Source organism: Dasypus novemcinctus, chromosome 1, assembly GCF_030445035.2.
Source record: "Dasypus novemcinctus isolate mDasNov1 chromosome 1, mDasNov1.1.hap2, whole genome shotgun sequence".
NCBI lineage: Eukaryota > Metazoa > Chordata > Mammalia > Cingulata > Dasypodidae > Dasypus > Dasypus novemcinctus.
In genome coordinates, this window is record NC_080673.1 from 67,415,894 (window position 1) to 67,440,608 (window position 24,715).

Below are 24,715 nucleotides of genomic sequence, written 5' to 3' on the forward strand. Positions count from 1 at the left end.
GAGGCAAAGGTAGAAGGGAAAAGGGATACCTCACTCTAATAGAACAGGTGTAAGATGAGGGCAGTTTCCACTAGGGTTTGAATCACTGGGAATTGGGAAAAAAAGTTTGTTATTGCCCATGTTAAGTATGAGCACCTAAAAGACACTTAAATGGGCATATCAGTTAATCAGTTTGTAAGTCGAGTTCAAGGGACAGCTATAAGTTTGGGAGTCAACCTACACATGATGTTTAAAGCTATGGTATGTAAACATGTAGAAAGGGAATGTATTAGTCTGCCAAAGGGGTGCTGATGCAAAGTACCACAAATCTGTTGGCTTTTGTAAAGGTTATTTATATGGGGTAAAAGCTTACAGTTACAAGGCCCTTGGGAGTCCAGCTCAAGGTTGCTTTCTTACCAAAGTCTGTTACCACATGTTGAAGCAAGATAGTTACTGAGCTCTGCCTGGTCTCTCATCCCGGGGCTTTAGCTATTTGAGCCTTCTCCTTCTGTCTCATGACCAAGTTCTCTCCTGTGGCACCTGTAGAGCTCTCTCTTTCTCTCTCTCTTCCTATGTGCCTTCTTGAGTGAGTGTCCATTTATATAGGCTCTCCAAGGGGGCAGGGATTTAACCTGAGTCACACCTTACTGACATGGTTGAATCAAAGCCCTAATCTTAACAGGTAATTTAATCAAAGGCCTTTCAACTGAATCCAATGTAATAAAAGGGTATCACACCCAAAATAGATTAGTTTACAAATAGAATCTTTTTCTTTTGGGGATTTATAAGTAATCTCAAACTGCCACCAACAAATATAGATAAAGAAATGGGGACTGAGTTCTAAAATTTTAAATTTGGAATACAAAAACTCCAATGAAAGGAACTGAGAAAAAGTGCTCAAAGAAGTATGAATCAAGACCAAAGAGTAAAAAAAAAAAAATCAGAAAGGGCATGAATAAGCACTATTAATAAGTCATATATATTAGTAGTGCTTAATGTGTGCATTGTTCTAAGCAACTCGCATGTACTTACTAATTAATCCTCATAATACCCTATACAAAGTGGATGCTGATATCTTTTACATTTTACAAGTAGAGTAATTAAGGCCCAGAGAGGTTAAGGGATTTGTTCAGGGTCACATAGCTAGTGAAGTAATAGATCCTGGTTTCAAAATCAGGGAGTTTGAATAAAGAGAATGTGCTTCTCAGCCTGCCCAGGAATGGTGCCGACCACACTTCCCGTGCTGCTGACGACAACAGAAGCGGACAAAGAAACAAGACAGCAGCAAATAGACACAGAGAACAGACAACCGGGGGGGGGGGGGGGGGGGAATTAAATAAATAAACAAATCTTTAAAAAAAAAAAAAAAGAATGTGCTCCTAATCACTATATTTTATAAAATACTACTGATTGGCTGAGTAAGCTAAGGACTTCTAAACTTTCAATTTGGTACCACATGGTGGTGGAGTACAGGAATGAAAATGTGTTTAGAATGAATTCAAGAGATAAAGCCAACTTCTGCTTGCAGAGATAAGTGAGCTAGGCAATTTGGACCAAACTTGCACAACTAAAAATGTTACATGGATTATAAAAAGAACCTACTAAGATAATTAAAGGACTAGCAATAACCAAAAAAATACATGACTACCATTTGGCTTTTCCCAGGAATGCAAAGATGATATAACATTAAAAATAAAGTTATTTAATTTATCACATTAACTTATTAAAAGAGAAAAATCATAAAATGCAGAAATTTAATATCCACTAATGATTTTTTAAAAATTCTCTTAGCAAATGAAGAATAGAATTTCCTTAATTTAGTAAAGGTATCCTACAGCAAACATTCTTAATGGCAAAACGTTAGGAATTTTCCTTTGAAAATTCGGAAAATGACAAAGTCCACTATTACCATGTCCATTTATCTTTTTACTGGGAGTCCTAATCAGTGTACTCTGACAAGAGAAAGAAATTTAAGTTATACAAACTGTAAAGAATGAAAGAAAGCAATAATTATTCATGGACAACATCATTGTCTATGTAGAAATTCCAAAATAATTTATAGACTAATTATTAAATTAATGATTACTGGAAATAAGATGAATATACAAAAGTCAATTGTATTTTTACAAACCCACAACAAACATTTCCATAAGAAAAATTTTAAAATAGTAAAACTTACAGTAGCATCAAAAAACATCAAATTCCCAAGAATAAACCCATCAAAAGATGTGTAAGAGCAGGAGGATTGCATCCAGCATCCATGTGGAATCTAAGCCCCCTCTTGATATAGGTGTGGAGTGGACACAACCATTCTAAGGTCCACAGGATGGAGGAATAGAGTACGGATTAGAGTGGACTTACTGATATTCTATTCATGAACTATTGTGATTAGTAATCGAAGAAAATGTGGCATTGGTGTGGAGAAAGTGGTCATGGTGGCTGCTGGGGGTAGGGAGTGGGAGGAAGAGATGAGATGTGGGGGCATTTTCAGGACTTGGGGTTGTCCTGGGTGGTGCTGCAGGGACCACTGGGTGGAATGTGGGAGAGTGTGAGCTATGATGTGAAGCATTGCCCATGAGGTGCAGCAGTGCTCAGAGATGTATTCACCAAATGCAATGAATGTCTCATGATGATGGAGAAGATTGTTGTTATGGGGGGAGGAGTGGGGTGAGGGTGGGTGGAGGGTATATGGGGACCTCATTTTTTTAAATGTAATATTAAAAAAATAAAGACAAAAAAAAAGATGTGTAAGACTTTTACATGTGTGGCAGTTTGAGATTATTTTATAAATCCCAAAAAAAGAAAGATTATGTTTGTAAACTAATCTATTGCTCTAGATGTGATAGCATTTGATTGAATTAAATTTAGCTGAGGGGTTTTGATTAGTTTATTTGATAAGATTGCTTTTTGATTTGACTAAGTCATTGGACATGACTCAGACTGAGTCCCTGCCTCCTTGCTGGGTCTGATATAATAGACATTCACTGCGACAAACACAAGAAGAGAGAGCTCAGTCATTTTTTATCCTGCCATGTGACAGAAAGGAGAAGTATCTCATGGCACTCTGGCTGGCCCCTCTCCACACTCCTCACTGGTTCAGCATAGAGCCAGACAGTAATCCCGGTGCATATCCCTGGTCTTGGTTCCTAAGGATGCAAAGTAACCCTTGTGCACATACTAGAAGCATGTATGTCTGGCCTAATCTATGTGGTGGCCTATGTGACTCACCACCCCAGAATTACCCTGTGCGTGCAGCTCACAGAAATCTATAAAATGCTGTGGGAGAACAGTCAAGTTCTGCTGCTTGGGATAAGAAATTATTATCTATAGAACATACAGTGCAGTGACCCAGTGAGGAGACTTTACAGGGGAAGAAGCAATATTTAGAACCAGGTAAATAAAGAAATTTATAGGGAGACCCTCACATATGCCCAAGATTAAGATTTATGCACAGGAAAGGTCAGGGAGGCCCCTCACTTTAACTTGGAGCTATTCTCTAATCTTATTGTATGAATAAACCCTGAAGGAGACCATTTGCAGTGGTAAAAAGGTGTTTTTTGTTTTGTTTTGGTTTGGTTTGTGTGTTTTTTTAAAATTAGCTCCTGGCATTCAAGAAAATCTCTGTCATAACATGGGAGGGAGAGGAACAGACACTTCAGAGTCTAAATGCCAGTGATGACACATTAAAATATCAAAATGTCCATGTTTCAACAAAAGATTACAAAACATACAAAGAAATAGGACATGAAAGTCCAGGCAAAGAAGAAAGTAGAAGCATTAGAAACCATCAATGAGGAGGACCGAACCTGAGGCATGCCAAAGACTTTTAAAAAATGGTCCTAAATATGTTCAAAGAGCTAAAGGAAAGCATAAACAAAAAACTAAATGACATTAGGAAAACAGTAGATAACACAGAGTATCTATAAAGAGATGGAAATTATGAAAAGGAACCAAATAGAACTGAAGACCACAGTAACAAACTAAAAATTCCCTAGAAGGTTTCAACAACAGATTGGAGCTGACAGGAAAAATAACAGGAACTTGAAGATAAGACAATTGAGGAAAGAATGAATAAAAGCGAGCAAAATCTGAGGAACCTGTGAGATACCCTCAAGTGTACCCATATATGCATTGTGGGAATCAAAGAAGGAGAAGAGAGAAAGGGACAGAGTGTGCAAAGAAATAACCACTGAAAATTACCAAATTTAACCAAAGACAGGAATATACATGTCTAAGCTGTTTGACAAACTCTAAATAAGATAAACCCAAATAGACCCAAGCCATTGCATATTATAATCCAACTGCCAAATGCCAAAGATAGAAAATTCTGAGAGCCTCAAGAGAGAAGCGATGTGTCACATACAAAGGAGCCTCAATAAGATTAAGTTCCAGTTTCTCATTGGAAAAAAATAGAGGCAAGAAAACAGTGGGATGGTGTAATTAAAGTGCTAAAAAATATATATATATATTATTAAACAAGAAGTGACAAACTGTCTTTCTAAAATGAGGAAGAGATTAAGACATTCCCAAACAAAAACTGAGGGAGTTCATCACCACCATACCAGCTCTATGAGAAATGCTAAAGAAGGCTCTGCAGGTTAAAACTAATATCGTAATATTTTGCAGCAATGGCAAAGAAGATACGATATCAATTCTAAGCGTCAACAATAGTGGGGTAGAAAGGGCTATGGGATTTTTACTTTTGGAGTAATTAAAAAACATTCTAAAATTGACTGAGGTGGTGACAGCACAACTCTTATAAAAATGAGAACCACTGAGTCTAATTTTGAATGGATTAAACAAGGCATGGGACTGTATAAAATTGTGAAATCTGTGGTGGATGATGGACTGTTGTTAACAGAACAAATATGAGAACATTCTAACATGAACTATAACAATTATATAATACTAATACAAGGTGTTAATAATAGTGTGGGTTTGGGGAAAAAGACACCAAATATAAGATAAGGGCTATAGTGAGTATAATATTTTGATAATGTTCTTTCATAGCTTGTAACAAATGTTTCACAACAATGCAAGGTGTTGGTGGTGAGGTGATGTATGGAAGTCCTGCATGATGATATGCATGTTTGTTTTGTAAGTTCACAACTTTCACTATACTCTTATTGTTTATGTGTGTTCATTTATGCATGATATACTTCAGTACAATTTTTTAAAATGAAAAAAAGTAAAGAACAATAGATCAAAGCCACATGAAGAAATAAAGATCTCCAGTGAGGGTAATGACATGGGTAAATATAAATGTCAGCACTATTGTATTTTTGGTTTGTCACTCCACTTTTTACTTCCTACTGACTCTGAAAAGCAAATGCATAAATTGTAACGATAATTCAGTGGTTTGGAACTCATTCTGTATAAATGTGTAATTTGTGATGAGAATTACATAAAGGTGGGGGAGCAGAGGAGTGTAAGAACATAGTTTGTGTATACTATTGAAGTTAAATTGGTATCAAAGCAAAGGAGATTGTTTAGATTTAGGATGTTGAATTTAAGCCCCATAGTAACTACAAAGAAAACATCAGAATATGCAAGCTCCTAGAGACAGAAAATTAGAGTACAGGTTGCCAGAGGTAGCAGGCAGGGGGAACGAGGTATATATGCATAATGCATAATGCACATAGAGTTTGTTTGGGAAGATGGAAAAGTTTTAGTAACGAAGGCAGTGAGGGTACCATGATATTGCAACTGTAATTAATCTCACTGAATGTTGTGTTTGGGAGTGGTTGGGATGGGAAATTTATTTTGTATATATATTCCCACAATTAAAAAAAAAAAAAAAGAATAACTGAAGAGACAATGATCCTGGATGGTATTAAGATGGGAGGAGAAAAGACTCAAAGGAACATTATTGAGACATATGAAAAAATTGGAGTATGGAATATAAGCTTTATATCAATGTTAAAAAATCATTTATACAGGTCCACATCCAGTATCTTCAATTCCAAAATCCAAAAACTCTGAAAGCAGTCTTTACCTAAGTTAGCAGCCTACTCTTTGGTGGCAGAACCTGAAGTTAACTGAAACTGAAATGAGGCTATTTATGGTATAGATGGTATAGAGACACATAAACATATTGCATTCATTGTGCCTATTTATATGTTTTACTGAGAAATATTTATAATTATTGTTATCTCTAACCTGTTCTAAATTCCTGTAACATTTTTCTTGGATGTCTTGATTTATGCTGTTTTATATATTTAACTTGTGCACACAAGCTAACTACACAATGACTCCCAATAGTTATAATAAATCCCTTAATGATAGTGGATGTGTTTCATTTTAATTTATATTGCCTGAAGCATCAAGCAAACCTCCTTGCACAAAGAAAACACTAAGAATGTTGAACTGAATTGCCTTGAGTCTACCAACATAATTTAAATACAATCATGCCTGTTGATTGCAGCCTAGGCTGGAGAGAATCTTGAGCCCTTTATAACTTTGTGACTTTAGGATTACTGTTTGATTTTTTGAAAGATAGGTTACCTCAATTATATACATTTTATTTTTTTATCAAGAAAGTTGTTTATTTTTTAATTAAGAAACTTATTACATCATACTTTCTCTGATGTGCACTATTAATATCTAATAGACTGTGAGTTGTGAGATTATCCATATTTTGCATAGGAATTTTTTTTAATTAAGAAAAATCAAAGAACATCTTCAAAAATCTAAAATAAGGAGATCTTAGATTTTAAGTTATAGAGTATATGGTCAGCCAAAGGGGTGCTGATGCAAAATATCAGAAATCTGTTGACTTTTTTAATGGGTATTTATTTGGTGTAGAAGCTTACAGTTACCAGGCCACAAAGCATAAGTTACTTCCCTTGCCACGTATTGGAGCAAGATGGCTGCCAACATTCAGCATTCCTCTTCCTCCTAAGGCTCTGTTGTCCCAGCTTCTTCCAATATCAGCTGTAGGCTGGGGTAAGTCTCTTCTCACTTCCAGAGCTCGTTTCTCTCTGGGCTCAGCTGCTCTGGTCTTGCTACAAGGTCAGCTGTAGAGTATTAGGCTCCCTAGGCTTTGTCTCTCTACTCCGGCTCCAGCTCAAAACTCCTACCTCCCTCCTCTGCAGTGTGGTTTCTCTGCGAGTCCTACTGAAATGGCCCAATCAAAACCTTAATCATTGTTTAATCAACTAAAAGTGAAACTTCTGAATCCAGTACAATCTAATATGCCCAGACCATTTCACAAACATAATCCAAATCTATTTTTGAAATTCATAAACAATATCAAACTACTACATAGAGATTTTAGATTCTTAGTATAAGAATATTTTAATAGGTAGGGTTAAATATATTTGACCAATAGGCACCTTAACTTATATAATAAGTTATCTACAAATTGAATTATTACAACTAAAATCGTTTTTTAAATGCTCTAAAATGACTCATACTTTTAAAAATAACCTGGAAAATAACTACCCTAGGAGGAAAAATGTGTTTAGCTCTGTTTTCAGTTGTTGATAATTGATGAGTCTCATGAACAATTTTCCTCCAAAACCTAACACGAGGCAGAGATCTGACATGAGTATAAAGGATAGGTGTCACCACATGTGGCACACCCATAAGATCAAAACAGAGTGGAGATGAGAAAGGAGAATGGACTTGAATCAGCTTAAAGGAAGATGGAGAACTACAGGTGGTTTAAAACCAGATATGCTATCATCATAAAAAAATATTACTTTTATTGGTGAACATATAGTAAATCTCAAAACATGAAACCTGGGTAGCTGTGATTATTTGATTCTATCACTCATGTATTTGGTACCTACTGTTAATATTAACAAGGTGATATTAGACTAAAAAGCCATCTATCTTTTGGTAAAATTCCTTCAGATGAGCTAAATCAGGATAACAAAAGTCTTTACTGATTACTCAAACCCAGATCTCAAATAATGTGAATTATAATGGATTCTAGTAACGGAAATATTGACCCGAGAGTTGAAGTTGGGAAATAAAGTGCAGAAAAAAAGACTCAAAAGTTCCGCAGTGAGTAACCATTTTGGAGGAACACATTTGGTGGGACATAAAGACATTGATAACCAAAATTAATAGTAAATGACATCTTTAATGATCCCTGGTTTATATCTTCTTCAATATCAAATGTTTGTATAATGAAATATATCTGCATTTGTTTTTTAAGATACATACAAATCTTGACAAAGAGAATGGAATGCTGAAATCTAAGGAAGAAATATCACAAGAGGGAATTCTTATTTAATCATAGTATGGAATTACTATTCCCAAAGAAATTATTTTAATTTGACCTTCTCTGTTTTCAGAAGTTTCATTATCAGCTTCATTGTTGATTTACTAATCTCTTCTAAAGCTCTCAATTTGGCCCTATTGAGAGAAAAATAAATAAATTTATGATTTCCACTCAAAAAAAAAAAAAAACATTTTCTCACTCTAGATGACTTTCTCACTCTCTTCCCATTCATATTCTGACTTTCTCTACTTCCCTCTTTCTCCCTAACCCTTTCGCCTCCCATTCTTATCTTTATCCTTTATAGGGTTTTAGGTGTCTATGCCAGTGTTTAGAGTGAAAGCAGTTTTTCTTTCTCATCTCTCCCCTCCTGTCCTTTCCCTGTGTTTAATTATCAAGCTTATTTTATCCAGCTGCTACAGTAATTTTTCTTTTTCTTTTAAAGCTTTAAGGAGCTAGGCCTTCTGATCTTCTCAAATTCTTTCTTTAAGGGGATATCCATTCTTAAGCTGTTAGTTATCATCTCTGTTGATGAATTCTCCACTGGCTCCTCCTCCTACCCTACAGCTTACTTAATATTTGCCCTATATTTACAGCTATCTCTAGGACATTTATTATATGTCTTATTGTAATTTCTATACTTCTAAAACCTAATTTACAATATTAAATATTCCAAATAGAATTCTATTTCTAACAGTCTGCTCTCATTGATACCATTATTTCCCTAATCTGCTGTTCATAAAACTTCAGAGCCGGGAAGCAGATTTGGTTCAACTGATAGAGCGTCTGCCTACCACATGGGAGGTCCAGGGGTCAAACCCAAGACCTCCTGGCACTTGTGAGCTGGCCCGTGAGTAGTGCTGATGTGCGCAAGGTGTGGCGTCCCACGCAGGTGTGTCCCCCGTGTGGGGGAGCCCTATGCACAAGGAGTGTGCTCTGAAAGGAGAGCCGCCCTGCACAGAAAAATTGTAACCTGCCCAGGAATGGCACTGCAAACAGAGAACTGATGCAGCAAGATGACAGAACAAAAAGAGACACAGATTCCCGGTGCTGCTGACAAGAATGCAAGCAGGCACAGAAGAACACACAGGGAATGGACACACAGAGCAGACAACAGGCGGGGGAGCGGGGCAGGTTTGAATGGTAGAGAAATAAAAAATAAATAAATCTTAAAAAAAAACAACCTCGTAGCCATCCTTGACTCATTCTTACTCTCCACCTTTTCTCAGTAACTAAATCCTATTTATCTTCCTCTGAAATGCCCATCTATTCCCTTCATTTCCATTCCCACAGCCATGACTGTAGACTGCATTAATTATCTATTGCTATATCACAAATTAAAACTTAGTGGCTTAAAACAATAAACATTTAAGGGAAGCAGATGTGACTCAAGCAATTGGTCTCCTACCTACCACATGGGAGGTCCATGGTTCAGTTCCTGGTGCCTCCTAAAGAAGACAGCAAGCTGGTACAACGGGCAGTCATGGCACGCTGACACAACAAAATGACACAACAAGCGACACAATAAGAAAAACATATATGAAAGACACAGCAAATCAGGGAGTAGAGGTTCCCGGTGCCTCCTAAAGAGGACCAGCAGGGCGGTGAGCTGACAAAACAGGCAGGCACAGCGAGCTGATGCCACAAGATAGCACAACAAGAGACAGAAGAGGCATAACAAGAGATACAACAAAGCAGGGAACAGAGGTGACTTAAGCAATTAGGTGCTTCCCTCCAACATCGAATGTCTGAGGTTCAGATCCCAGTGCCTGCTAAAGAAACAAAGAAGACGAACAGACACAGCAAGTGCAAAACAACAAGGAGGTGGGGAGAGAGAAATAAATAAAATAAAACTTAAAAAAAATAAAATAAACCTTTAGTATCTCATAGTTCTATGGGTCAGGAAATGTGGGAGTGGCTTGGCTGGGTGGTTCTGGCTCAAGGTCTCTCATGAGTTTGCAATCAGTCATCCGAAAACTTGATGAGAGCTGGAGGATCCCATTCCAAGGTCACTCACATGGCTGTTGGCAGAAGGTCTAAGTTTCCAATTGATTGTGGTTGGAAACCTTGGTTCCTCCCCACAAGGACCTCTCCACTGAGAAGCTAGAATGTGCTCATGTCTTCCCCCAAAGCAAGCAATTCAAGAGAAAGCAAGGAAGAATATGCGGTACCTTTTATATCCTTGTCTCCAAAGTCACAAATCATAACTTCCACTTTATTCTGTTCATTAGAAACCAGTAGCTATATCTACACCATATTCAAATGGGGGGAGTTAGGCTTCACCTATTCAAGAGAGGAGTCTCAAAGAATTTTTGGGCATATTTTTTAATCACTACAAACTAAATAATCTGATCTTTATGATTTCACTCTTTAATTATTACACCTTTCTAGCTGATTCTTTACACCAATCCCTTTCCACACTTCCTTTAAAATATAAAAAATCCAACCTGTCACTGTTAGATTGATTTTTCTTGAATTGTTTTTTCATGTTATTTATTGCTTATTGCTGATTTCTGAGCCTGCTTTCTAGTGTTCAAAACCTTCCGTTAATACATGGTATCTAATGATAGATCCACCTATTTTCCCTTCTATTTACCTCACCCAAACCTTTGTTCTGGTTAGATGAATCTTACCATTATGCACATTTTTGCTCATGTGTAAATATTTGCTCATATTTTCGTCTCTACTTATCATTGTATATAAATGCTAACTCAAGCCCCACATTTTCACTGAAACTTCTGTTTTCCTGGTGTGCACATATTTTCCTACTCTGAAGTACTGAAGTACATAAAGTCTGAAATGTTTTTATTAGCTCTTTTTAAATTATTTCATGTATTACTTTTAAATTAGATTTCATAGGCATACCTCTTTTTTATATTTTTAACTTCTGTATTATAGCATAAATGTGCAAAATATGTACATTCAACAAAAGTTATATTGCAGGACAGTGGGTATAGCTCAGTGGTTGAGCATCTGCTTCCCATGTATGAGGTCCCAGGTTTATTCTACAGAACCTCCTAAAAAAAAAAGTTACATTGCAAACACCAGTGTAAACACCACCCAAGTCAACAAAAGCGTGTGTTGCTCCCAGTTAGAATGCTTTCCTTGGGAAGTGGATTTGGCTCAATGGATAGAGCATCTGTCTACCACATGGGAGATCCAGGGTTCAAACCCAGGGCCTCCTGACTCGTGTGATAAACTGGCCCACGCGCAGTGCTGATGCGCACAAGGAGTGCCATGCCACGCAGTGGTGTCCCCCGTGTAGGGGAGCCCCACGCACAAGGAATGCACCCCATTAGGAGAGCCATCCAGTGCAAAAAAAGTGCAGCCTGCCCGGGATTGGAGCCACACACAAAGAGAGCTGATGCAGCAAGATGACACAACAAAAAGAGACACAGATTCCTGATGCTGCTGACAAGAACGCAAGCAGGTACAGAAGAACACACAGGGAATGGACACAGAGCAGACAACAGGCAGTGGGCAGGGAAGGGGAGAGAAAGAAAGAAAAAAAATCTTTAAAAGAAAAAAAAGAATGCTCTCCTTTCCCCCTAGAGGCAACAACTATCATTTCTTTTAAAAGTCAGCCATCTATGTATATAATCCTAAAGTTATGGTTTATTTTTGTCTGTTTTTGAACTTAGATAAATGAAATCATTCTCTTGTGTCTTGTCTGGCTTTTTCCTCAACATTCTGTTTGTAAGATTCATCCAGATTTTGTGTGTGGCTCTCTTTCATTTTTATTACTCTATAGTATTCCATTATCCTGTGTACTGTTAGTAGACATTTGTGTGTACATTTTAGGGCAGTTAGGGAAAATGTTGCTGTGAACATTCTTGCACATGAATCTTGAAAAACTTAAGCATTCCTTTTTCTAGGGCATATTCCTAAAATTGGAATCATTAGGTCATACAATGTGCATATTTCTAACCTTACCAGAAAATTCCTGTTTCCCAAAATGATTGTAACTTTTTATATTTCCTCAAGTAGTACATGAAAATTTCTGATACTCCACATCCTCACTCTGAATGGTCAAATGAGTTAAAATGTGCTAATCTAATCAGTGTCTACTGGCTTCTTGTGGTGTTAACTTGCAATTCTTTGATTTCTGCTGAAATCTACTAAACATCTCTTTATATGTTTTTGACCCTCTGAACTCATTTTTTAATGAATTCCTTTCAAGACTTAGCCATTTTTCTTTTGAATTGTTTGCAATTTTCTCATGTATTACAAATATCTTCTTCCATTCTTATGGTTTATCTTTTCTCTCTCATCTTTTGATAAACAGAAGTTCTTCATTTTAATGGAGTCGAATTGCTTTTATGAGTAGGGCTTTGTGTGTCTTAAGAAATCCCTTTCTATACTGAAATCTAAAAATATTTTTCATGTTTCCTGCTAAAAGCTTTATACCTTTCCCTTTCCTATTTAAGTCTTTATTCAACCTAGAATTGATTTTGCATATGGGGTAAGGTAGAAGTCAAATTTTTTTTTTCATTTTGTAGTCATAATTTGTGTCCATATATGTGTGGGTCTGTTTCTAAGTTCTCTTTTATGTTCAACTGGTTTGTTTGACTATTGTTGTGTCAGTACCATGCTGTCATGTTTATTTTAGCTTTATTTGATAACCTTTGAAAACAAAATATCTCATACAGCCACTCCTATTATCTTGTTTTGTTTCATTTTTCTTATCTATTCTTGGCCTTGGACATTTCCATATTATTTTAGAATTGCCTTGTCAAGTTCCATAAATAAATCTGATGGGCTTTTGACTGAAGTTGTTTTGAATTTACAAATAAATTTACAGCAAAGTAATATAACATTTTTATGATATTAAGTCTTCCATTCTGTGGCCATTATATATCTCTCCATTTTTTAGGTCTTTGATGTCTCTCAATAAGTTTTTTTCATTTCCTTGTAGAAACCTTACACTTCTTTGTGAGATGTATTCCTAAGTGATATTTTTATGCTATTGTAAATACAATATCTTTTTGTTTAAAATGATAGTTTTATTGAGATACCATTCACATACCTTACATTCACCCAATTAAGGTGTACAATTCAATGGTTTTTAATATATTCATAGATATATACACCCATCACCACAATTTTATAACATTTTTATCACCTCAAAAAGCAAAATCCTCACCCTTTACTTGCCACCACCCTATCCCCCTAGCCTTCCCCAGCCCCAGCCCTAAGGAACCACTGGTCTGCTTTTTGTCTTTAAGGTATGTTTTTATGACCAGCAGTAATATTTAGCTTTTTTCAAGCCTTCTTTTTTACATTTATATAGATTCTTGTTCCTCATATATTTTCAAGTTTTCCATTCTTTTCTTTAAAAATGGTAATGATTATTTGAAAGTCTATGTCTGATAATTCTCATTCCTGTTATCAGACAGATCTGTTTCTGATGGTTTCTATCAATGTTGTCTCATTTCTCTATCTGCTTGTTGATAATTACCCCTGAAATTTATAGTTGTGGGACTTCCAAAGAGAGGTTTTGCCTTTGCTTCTTCCAGGTAAGTGAGAATACTACTAGTTGTGGGCCTGTCAATGTAAGGTGACTGATCTGTGGCCACAACTTTTCAGGATGTTTCTTTTTTCTTCTCCTGATTTTTTCATACCCAAATTAGCTTCACTGAAGTCCTGTGGCTTTGAGGGAAGGGGTACAGATTCAGATTTGGTTAACCTATACCCTGAAAGGAGTACCCTTTTGGGGATCTAGATCAATGAGGAGGAGGGTCTCCATGTCTCTCTGCCACATCCCTGTCTCTGAGTGGTAAAAGGACCAGATCCCAAGTGTAAGGTATTGCAAATGCCATTGAGGTGATAAGAAAGTATTGGTACTTTAATATGTTGCTTACTTTTATTATTACAGGCTTTAGTTTGAAAATTCTTCTGCTTTCTCTGTATTTCCCATCTTTATAATGCTTTTAAAGTCTTATGTTGTATTTTTTTTACCCATTATTTTTTGTTGTTAATGGATTGATTAATCTGAATAACCTAACTTGCCTTTACTAGTTGCAAACACGCATTCTTTAAAAAATATCCCACCTCATGGCTTTGTGGGCTTGAGAGGGGCTAGAGTTGGAAAGATGAGTCAGATGGCCCAAGGAATTGGAGGGAGAACTGGGGGGAGCAGTTGAATATGGGAGAATGTCAGGTATATGTTTGAAGCTATAATGTTGAGAAAACTCTTTAGAAAATATAATAAGGAAGGATGACCTGTTTAAGGTGCTTAGGGGGGGCATCTGGTACAGGGGCAAGCTTCTAGGGAGTGTGTGAGTGCTCATTTTGTCATAGTGTGTTATATCATTGGGTGAAGACCCATACAATGAGTACGAAGGTGTACCCACATCCTGGGGAGAGCTGATGTTCCCAAATAGAGGGAATTGTGTCTCTTGAGAGAATTGGTGGGTCCTGATTAGTTAGGGCAGTCTAGTATATCAAGCCTCAGCATTGTTACAGTATCTATAATTCTGGTCCCTCAAGTAGTAAAGATTGATTGTCACTGTGGGCCCTGAGGGGAGGGGGTGAGAGGTATAGAATAGATGGAATCAGGTCAACTGGGGGGCAATGGAAGTGCGCCACAAGATCTTGCAATGATGGACATAGGACATATTAACTTACACCAAAAGTATATAAAAGTATATGAGCTAAAGTGTAAACCATAATGTAAAACGTAAGGAAGCTAAAAATTTAGAAATTTGTACAGTCTAAAATATAAACCATAATGTAAACCCAAATGGAACCATGTTTGATAGCTGTGTTTCAAAATCTGTCCATCAGCTGCAGCAAACATAACATGAACATGTAAAAAATCATTGCTTGGGAAAGGGTTTGGTGTTGGATATATGGGAGTCCCCTATATTGTTTATGTGAATTACTGTCATCTAAAACTTTTTTGAAGACAAAATTTAAAAATTAGGGAAAAAAAGGATGTAGACACTGAGGAAGAAATGAAAGAAAGTGCCTTGCCACTGTATGTACAGGACAACACCTATTACAGTGATGAAAGGCAAAATGTTTGAAACAAAGCTTTATAATATGTTCCATTTTATTAATACACCAATTTATTTTTACTTTATTTTAGTATTTCCAAATTATTACATATTCTATTTCTATACTTTAAACCATCCCTATATTTCAATTTCCTATTAATTGAATTTGGTAATATATTAGGCTTCATTGTTGAAGAAGTTTTGGACCACAGAAAGGTTCAACTATGGCAGGGGAGGAACACTGGTGTGGGGTGTCTTTGATGGGGGGCACATTCGAGGGGGGGAGTTCTCCAGGGCATGTATACAGGTGATACAAAAATGTTCTGATATATGTCGGTTATTTTTATAGTAGTTACAGTTACAAATGTCAACTGAGGGAGTGCTGAGTTCCTACCCAAGAGATCTCTGTCACATTCCCCAATGGAACAACAATAATTCCCCAAGTGCAATGGGAAAGACCAACAAGGAAGGATGGTCCAATAATGAGCCCTTGATACTGATGACTATGTATATGAGCCTGTGTGTCTGAAATATAAACTAGGCCTAGAGCTGCAGGGTGCCTAAGAGTTACCCCCTGAGAGCCTCCATCTTGCTCAAATGTGGTCACTCTCTAAGCCAAACTCGGCATGTAATGCGTTACCTTCCCCCAGCATGGGACATGACTCCCAGGGATGAGCCTCCTTGGCACAAAGGATTACTACCAATCACTAACTGGTGATGCAACTAGAAAGAGACAATGAATAAAAGGGTCAACTCCAACCAGCAGAATATCTCAGCCTACATGACGGATCAAGTGTTAAAAACTGCTTTTTGACCTTGAAAAAAAGGGAGAAATGGCAAAGACAAATAAGTTTATATGGCTAAGAGTCTTCCAAAAAGAGTCAGGAGGTCATCAGAGGGATCACGCTTACGCACACTTCACCAGGACCCTGGAGAGAACCAAAGTAGATACAACCCTAGGTGCTGGTTCTCCTGAAGGCTACGGAAATCCACAGGGAATATGGTCATAGCAGATGGATTTGGAGTTCTGTGCCACGTCAGAGGACCCTACTTTGGAATTTGTGCTCCTGAGTGTGATGGAGCTGGACTCAGATGTGACCTTCCTACACGTGCCTCTTCTGTCACTTTTACTGAACCTGTGGTTGGCACTAGGGATGGTACATACTCAGGGGACTTGAATCTCTGGACTGCCTGTGTGCCAGCTGGGCCCTGAGCCTCAGCAGAGTTGCGACTCCTACTCTCCGGTTCACTGAACTTACCCAGGTCAGCTAACAGGGAGGTGAAGATGGCCAACCACCACACCAGGGAATCAAGAGTGCCGATAACTACAAGCAGAGGAATTGCATCCATCATCCATGTGGAATCTAAGCCCCCTCTTGATCTAGAGGTGGAGTGGACATCACCATCCCAAGGTCCACAGAATGGAAGAATAAAATATGGCTTAGAAGAAGTGGAATTGGCCCAATGGATAGGGAGTCCACCTGCCACGTGGGAGGTCCGCAGTTCAGACCCCAGGCCTCCTTGACCATGTGGATCTGGCCCGTAGGGAGAGCTGCCCAGCACAGAAGAAAGTGCAGCCTGCCCAAGAATGGCACCGTACATGTGGAGAGCTGACACAACAAGATGATGCAACAAAAAGAAACACAGATTCCCAGTGCCACTGATCGGGATGGAGGCAGTCACGAGGAACGTGCAGTGAATGAACATGGAGAGCAGACAACTGGCAGGGGGGAGGGGAGAGAAATAAAAAATACATATATGGCTTAGAGTGAGCTTACTGATATTCTACTATAGAACTATTGTGACTAGTAATAAAAGAAATCGTAGCATTGAGGTGGAGAAAGTAGCCACAGTAGTTGCTGAGGGCAGGGAGAGGGAAGAAGAGATATGATGTGGGGGCATTTTTGTAACTTTGAGTTGTCCTAAATGATATTGCAGGGTCAGATGCTGGACTTTATATATCCTACCATAACCCACTGACTGTACTGGGGAAGAGTGTGAACTACAAGGTAAACTATTATCTATATGGTGCAGCAGTGCTCCAAATATGTTCACCGAGTGTGATGAGTATGCCACAATGATGGATGAGGTTTGGTGTGGGAAGTGTGGGATGTGGAGTGGGGGTATACGGGAACCTCATATTTTTTTTGTGATGTATATATCTTCAAAAAAAATACCATTTAGAAAAATGATGGGGTGGGGAGTGGGATATATGGGGGACCTTTTATGTTTTTTATGTTTATTTGTGTTTTTTAATGTAACGTTCTTTGTGATCTATTAACTTTAATTTAAAAAAATGTAAATAAAATAAAATATATCACTGGTAAACAACAACAACAAAAATAATCCCACCTCATATACAACAGTGATTGATATACCGTATCCTTGGCTTCAGATAATTTTTGCTTTATACAAAGTTTACATGTGTCTGGGACCAATTACAGCATCCTGAAAGTTGAAATGGATTGTGCTATCAAAATAAGATCACTAAAACTATTTCAGAGAATCAGCATCAGGGCTATTAGAACCAATGTTGCACTTATTGTGCAACATTTTACTTTTAATTGAGGCGTTAGCAATTGATCCTACTATTATTTCTTTCCTTTTTTTAAGATTTTTTAAAAATCTCTCTCTCCTTCCCTGCCCACCGCCCCCCCAGTTGTTGCTCTCTGTATCCATTTGCTTTGTGTTCTTCTGTGTCCACTTGTGTTCTTGTCAGCAGCACCAGCAATCTGTGTCTCTTTTTGGTGCATCATCTTGCTGCATCAGCTCTCCGTGTGTGCGGCATCACTCCTGGGCAGGCTGCACTTTTTTCGTGCTGGGTGGCTCTCCTTATAGGGCGTACTCCTTGCATGTGGAGCTCCCCTACACTAGGTCACCACTGTGTGGCTCGGCACTCCTTGCACGCATCAGCACCGTGCATGGGCCAACTCATTGCATGGGTCAGGAGGCCCTGGGTTTGAACCATGGACTACCCATGTGGTAGGCGGATGCTCCATCCATTGAGCCAAATCCACTTCCCATTACTATTTCTTAAGTAAAGGAATTATCGTGTATACCCTTGAAGCCACTAAAAGTATGGATCCTAAGCCTAGTATATAAGGACACATTGTTCTAATGGGCCAGAAGTGCCTAACCATGATTTATTTGTACTCAATGTTGAAATGGTAAATGAAAAAGCACCTGTTGTACTGGCTGAGACTGTAAAAGCATCTTGAAAATTGCTGCGCAATTTATAACTATGTTTCTTGCTTATTAAGGGACTGTCTATAATGAGGATTTAACATCCCATTTTCTATCATAATAGCTTTTTCATCAGTAAATACAGTATGATGATTATTGACTCTAAGGCTACAGGTAGAAAGCTTGGTCATTTGGCAGATATTTTATGTCTAGTTTAAGAGAAAGGCAGGATCACCTCTTGGTAGATCATGTTACCTGTTATTTTTCCATATTTCTCAGGGAAAAAAAATTCAAAGTAACAAATCAGTTTGGTTTGACATTATCTCTGTATTAAATTATCATGCGAAGGAAGCAGCTGTGGCTCAATCAGTTGGGCTCCTGTCTACCATATGGGAGGCCCTGTGTTCGCATCCCAGGGCCTCCTTGTGAAGGCAGGCTCACCCACATGCTGCGGAGAGCCACCAGCCCACAAGCACCATGGAATACCTCCCGGCTTGCAAGCACTGCAGAGTGCCGCCTGGCCGTCAAGCACCACGGAGAGCCAACTCAGCAAGATGACACAACATAAAGGGAGACAACAGTGGTTTTTCTAGATATGGGGTTATAAATTATTTTAATTTTATTTTTGGTATTGTTATTGTTTGTATTCTCTATAATTAGTACACCTTACTTTTGAAAAATAAGAAATAAATTATTGTACAATTATAACAAAAAGGGGGGGGGGGGGAGAGACAAGGGAAAACGTAGAAGAGTGCCCAGTGAGCAGGCACAGAGCAGACAGCAAGCAAGCCACAAGGGGGGAAGGGAAATAAACAAAAATAAATACAGAGACAGAAGAATGCACAGCGAATGGACACAGAGAGCAGACAGCAAGCAAAAAGCCTCAGGGGGGAGATAATAATAAAAAAAAAAATCATGTGGGGGAAACGGACTTTGGCCCAGTGGTTGGGGCGTCCGTCTACCACATGGGAGGTCGGCGGTTCAGGCCCCGGGCCTCCTTGACCCGTGTGGAGCTGGCCCAAGCGCAGTGCTGATGCATGCAAGGAGTGCCGTTGCCACGCAGGGGTGTCCCCCGCGTAGGGGAGCCCCTCGCGCAAGGAGTGCACCCATAAGGAGAGCCGCCCAGCGCGAAGGAGGGAGCAGCCTGCCGAGGAATGGCGCCGCCCACACTTCCTGTGCCGCTGACAACAGAAGCGGACAAAGAAACAAAACGCAGCAAAAAGACACAGAAAACAGACAACCAGGGGAGGGGAATTAAATAAATAAAAATAAAATCTTTAAAAAAAAAAAAAAAAAAAAAAATCATGTGAATGATACCATCAACATGGCAACATAAGATATACCCTAGAAAAGTCTCCCCTCAGAAACATCTAAAGGATAAATCCCATTTGCTTGGAATTCTGGACAATGATAGAGACTGGAGAAAGATTTCACAAAGAATGAAAAGACTAAAAAAGAAAAAGAAAACACCAAAATAAAAAAGGTAGGAGACCTACAACTTGGACCGGCCAGTCCAGACCCTTTATCCACACTCAGTGACATGCAGATTAAGAGTCACACAGAAGTACCACAACCAGGTTCCTACCTGCCATGGATTCAGACCATAGAACTAGTTAGAACCCCAAGCATATCCAGGCACAGGGACCCAAGCCTGCAGAGACCCAAGACAGAACACAAGAGGTTAGCAAGAGGTGCACACAGCCAATCTAGTATCTGATTGCTGGACCACCTAAACAAAAACAAAATTTTTAAAATGAACATTTTGAACATAGATCCCATATGACTCCCTGGGGTTGTATACCCTAACAGGTGCATAACCGGAGGCACAAAAAAAAAAGTCTCACTGGGAAAAAAAGGGGGGGGGGCAGAATTGAATGGCTGTAAGGCAAGGCAGGTCCCACAACTGAAAGGTGTGATGAAAACTGGACACTGAGTAAGAGAATTTAAATAAGTCACAGGAGCTGGGAAGAAAATTCTGCACAAAAACAGAGAACAGATCAGGATTCCCACAGAGGGAATAAAAGAATAAAAGCTTTCTCCTGGAAGTGAAATGATTGCACATAAAAGGCAGCCTTAAAAGTTGTACTGCTTGTTCAGGGCAAGAATCAGGTGCAGAAGACGTGAGAAAATCTGCACAAACCCTGACTACTCTAAAGGTTCGGTATAAGTTGGAAAAACATCAAAGATAAGCCTTAGCACATAGCCAAACTAAAATAAAACCCTAGGCAAGAAGATGAAACTTTTATTCAGATTTATTACATCAAAATAATCAGATGCCCAGGTACCAGCAAAAAACTACCAACCATATTAAGATATAGTAAGATATGGCTCAGTCAAGAGAACAAATTAAAACTTCAAAGGAAACATCGACTTTGAAACAACTAGTCAAAGAAGTTCAAACAAATCTCCTAAGTCAATTCAAGGAGATGAAGGAAAATATAGATAGAAGTAAACTAATGGTGGACCTAGACCTAAAGGATATTAAGACAGTGGGTGAGCAAACAGAAGAATTTGAAAGTTTAAAAAGAAACATAGAAATTACATGGATGGAAGGCACAATAATATCCCTATAGTAATGTACTACACTAAACACATACAGTAGCAGATTTGAACAGGCAGAAGAAAGAATCAGCATGCCAAAAGACAGGAAAATTGAAATTATATGTCAGAAGATCAGATAGAAAAAAGAATAGAAAAAAAATGAGTGGTGTCTGAGGGTGAGTGACAGCATGAAACAAACCAACGTGTGCATTATGTGAGTCCCAGGAGAAGAGAAGGGAAATGAGGCAAAAAGAATATTTTAGGATATAGTGGCCAAAAACGTCTCAACTTTTATGAAAGACATAAATATATACATTCAAGAAGTGCACTGTTCTCCAAACAGGATAAACACTAATAGACCTACTCTGAGACACACACTGATCAGAATGTCAAATACCAAAGATAAAAAGGAAATTCTGGAAGCAGCAAGAGAAAACTATTCGTCATATACAAGGGATCCTCAATAAGGTTAAGTGCTGATTTCTCATTAGAAACCATGAAGGTAAAAGGCAGTGGTTATATTTGACATACTGCCAGTCAAAAATTATTTATCTGGAAAAACTTCCCTTTAAAAAGCATTCACAGATGAACACAAGCTGAGAGAGTTCATCACCAAAAGACCTGCCTTACAAGAATTGATAAAGGGAGTTCTTCAGGTTGAAAGGAAAATACAGGAGAGAGTAGCTTGGAACAGTGCAAAGAAGTGAAGATCTTCAGTAAAAGTAAATGGGTAAATGGAAAACCCAGTAGAACTGTATCTTCAATAACTAACTCTAATCTTTAATTCCTATAAAAGTTAGAATACAATTGAATAAGAAGTAGTCAGACAATGGCCACCAGAGGTCCTGAGGGGAGGGAAAAGATGGGATAGTTATAACATGGGGTATTTCTGAGATTTTGGAATCATTCTGCATGATATTGCAAATGAATTCAAGCCATTATATATTTTGTCAAACCTATAAAACTATGCAGTGCAATGTGTAAAACAAAAAAGTAGTCATGTTTCCTAATAATAGACATGCAAAATATAAAGAGGTAAAGTGTATCAAAAACAACATAAGTATAAATAGAGATATGGGAGCAGAGCATGTGTACGTTTTTGAAGTAAAGTTGGTGTCTTCTCAAAGTAGGTTATACATGTAGTTTCTGTAGTACAAACCCCAGGGAAACCACAAAGAAATTATCTTAAAAATATACAGAAACAAAAATGAGAAAATGATCAGTCAGATACATCACAAAAGATCAACTGTATAGAAAAGAAGACTGTAATAAAGGAAAAAAGACAAAAAACATGTAAGACAGACTTGTCGTTCTCATCTCCAGTAACCCAGCAGCCTGCCATGGCAGGAGCATGAGTATTTTAGGACAAATCAGGCATATTGTAACAATGCCTGAAATAAACACTGACAACCTCGATGAGCAGCAGGTTCAACTTCTGACAGGGTGGGTATTATTATTATTAATGAAAATAATAAAATTGGCACTAAGACCAAAAATTGTTACCTGAATGAAAACATTGGTGAAGGATTATTACATCGAGCTTTTAGTGTCTTCTTATTCAAAGCCGAAAATAAGCTCCTACTACAGCAGAGATCAGATGCTAAAATTACCTTTCCAGGTTGTTTACCAATACTTGTTGTAGTCATCTATTAAGTAATCCAGGAGAGCTTGAAGAAAATGATAACAATCGAAGTGAGATGAGCAGCACAGGGATTTTAAAACAGACAAAAGACTTGAAAAGACAACTGTCCAAAGAAATACAAATGGCAAAGAAACACATGAAAAAATGTTCAACATCACTAGTAATTAGGGAAATGCAAATCAAAACTACAATGAGATATCATTTCACACCTATTAGTCTGATTGCTATTACAGAGTTGGAAAACTGTCAATATTGTGGGTGTGGAGAGATAGGAATGTTTATTCGCTGTTGGTGGGAATGTAGAATGGTACAGGGAAGCGGATGTGGCTCAACTGATAGAACGTCCATCTACCATATGGAGGATCCAGGGTTCGATACCCAGGACCTTCTGACCTATGTGGTGAGCTGGCCCACACGCAGAGCTGCTGCATGCAAGGAGTGCCATGCCACGCAGGGGTGCCCCCACATGGGGTGCCTCACATTCAAGGAGTGCGCCCTGCAAGGAGAGCCACCCTGCGTGAAAAAAGCACAGCCCTCCCAGGAGTAACACTGTACACACGGAAGAGCTGACGCAGCAAGATGGCATAACAAAAAAGATGCAGTTTTCCTGTGTCACCGAGGGTGCCAGCAAACAGAAGAACACACAGCAAGTGGACACAGCAGACAATGGCAGGGGTGGGGGAGAAGGGGAGATAAATAAATCTTAAAAAATATATATATAGAATGGTATAGCCACTGTGGAGGACTGTTTGGCAGTTCCTAACGAAGTTGAATATAGACTTGCCATGGGACCCAGCAATACCGTTGCTAGGTATATACTCAGAATCGAGAGTAGTGATACAAATAGATAATCTGCACACTTATGTTCATCGCAGTGCTATTCATGATAGCCAAAAGTTGGAAACAACCCAGGTGTCCATCAACTGATGAATGGATAAACGAATTGTGGAGTATACATATGATGGAATATTATGCAGCAGTAAGAGTAAATGAAGTTGCGAAACATATGACAACATGGACAAACCTGGAGGACATTATGTTGAGTGAAGCAAGCGAGACACAAAAGGACAAATACTATATAATTGCCCTATTATCAACTAAATATGTGAAATATAAATATAGAATGTGAAATGTGAATATGGGTAGAATTGCATATATAAGATCATTTTTCTTTGAAGCTGAACAAATGTAAGTTAATAGTACAAAATGTTAATATCAGACCAAAAAAAGAAAAACCCAAAAAACATTATACTAAGTGAAGAAACCAGACACAGAGTACTACATATTGCATGATTCCATTTATATAAAACATAAATATAAATCAATTTATAAAGATGAAAGGAGACTAGTGGTTACATAGGTCTGAGGAAGGAATGCTAAGGGGATTTGGAGTCTTTCTTTTTGGAGTAATTAAATTGTTCTACAATTTTTAAGATGATGAATATGCAACATTGTGATTATATAAAAGTCATTATTATGCACTTTGAATAGAATACCCAGAAACAGCAGCTATGTACATTGGGGGAAGTATAGAGAGATTAAGAGGTCAGGAATTTTCTTGTCTTTTTTTTGTTTATTCTTAGTATTATTGAAATTATGAAAATCCTCTAATAATGATTGAAGTGATGAATCCACAACTATGTGAGTATAGCAGATAACATTGATTGTACTCTTTGGATGAATTGTATGTTTATTAATATGTATCAATAAAACTGATTTATTTAAAAAAATAAGCTGAATTCGGAATTCCCATGGAAGTGGTTCCTCCAGAAGAAATTAATAATGTAACACAAATTCACTAAAAGGGTCAATCTGATGGTTTTTGGGGTAAACATAAAATTGATTACATTTTGTTTGTGAGGAAGAATGTAACTTTGGATCCAGATCCCAATAAGATTAAAAGCTATTGTTATGTGTCAAAGGAAGAACTGGAAGAACTTCAGGGAAAAAAGCAGCCAGTGGTGAAATTAAGATAACTCCATGGTTTAAAATAATTGCAGACTTTTCTCTCTAAATAGTGGGATAATTTAAATCATTTGAATCAGTTTGTGAAACATAAGAAAAAATATAGAATGTGAAAGTGGGGATGAATGATTAGTAAAGTACTGAGAATTTTGTATAGTAAACTTAGAATGATGATTTTTT

The 24,715-nt window shown here is 37.9% G+C and overlaps 1 protein-coding gene and 1 pseudogene across 1 annotated transcript in view; both read left to right on the forward strand.

The window, feature by feature from the left end:
* Positions 1-24,715, forward strand: part of SCLT1 (sodium channel and clathrin linker 1) — a 289,648-nt gene that overhangs the window by 218,769 nt on the left and 46,164 nt on the right. The gene's annotated exons all lie outside the window — the stretch shown is intronic.
* On the forward strand, positions 16,363-24,648 carry LOC101422183 (isopentenyl-diphosphate Delta-isomerase 1-like; annotated as a pseudogene).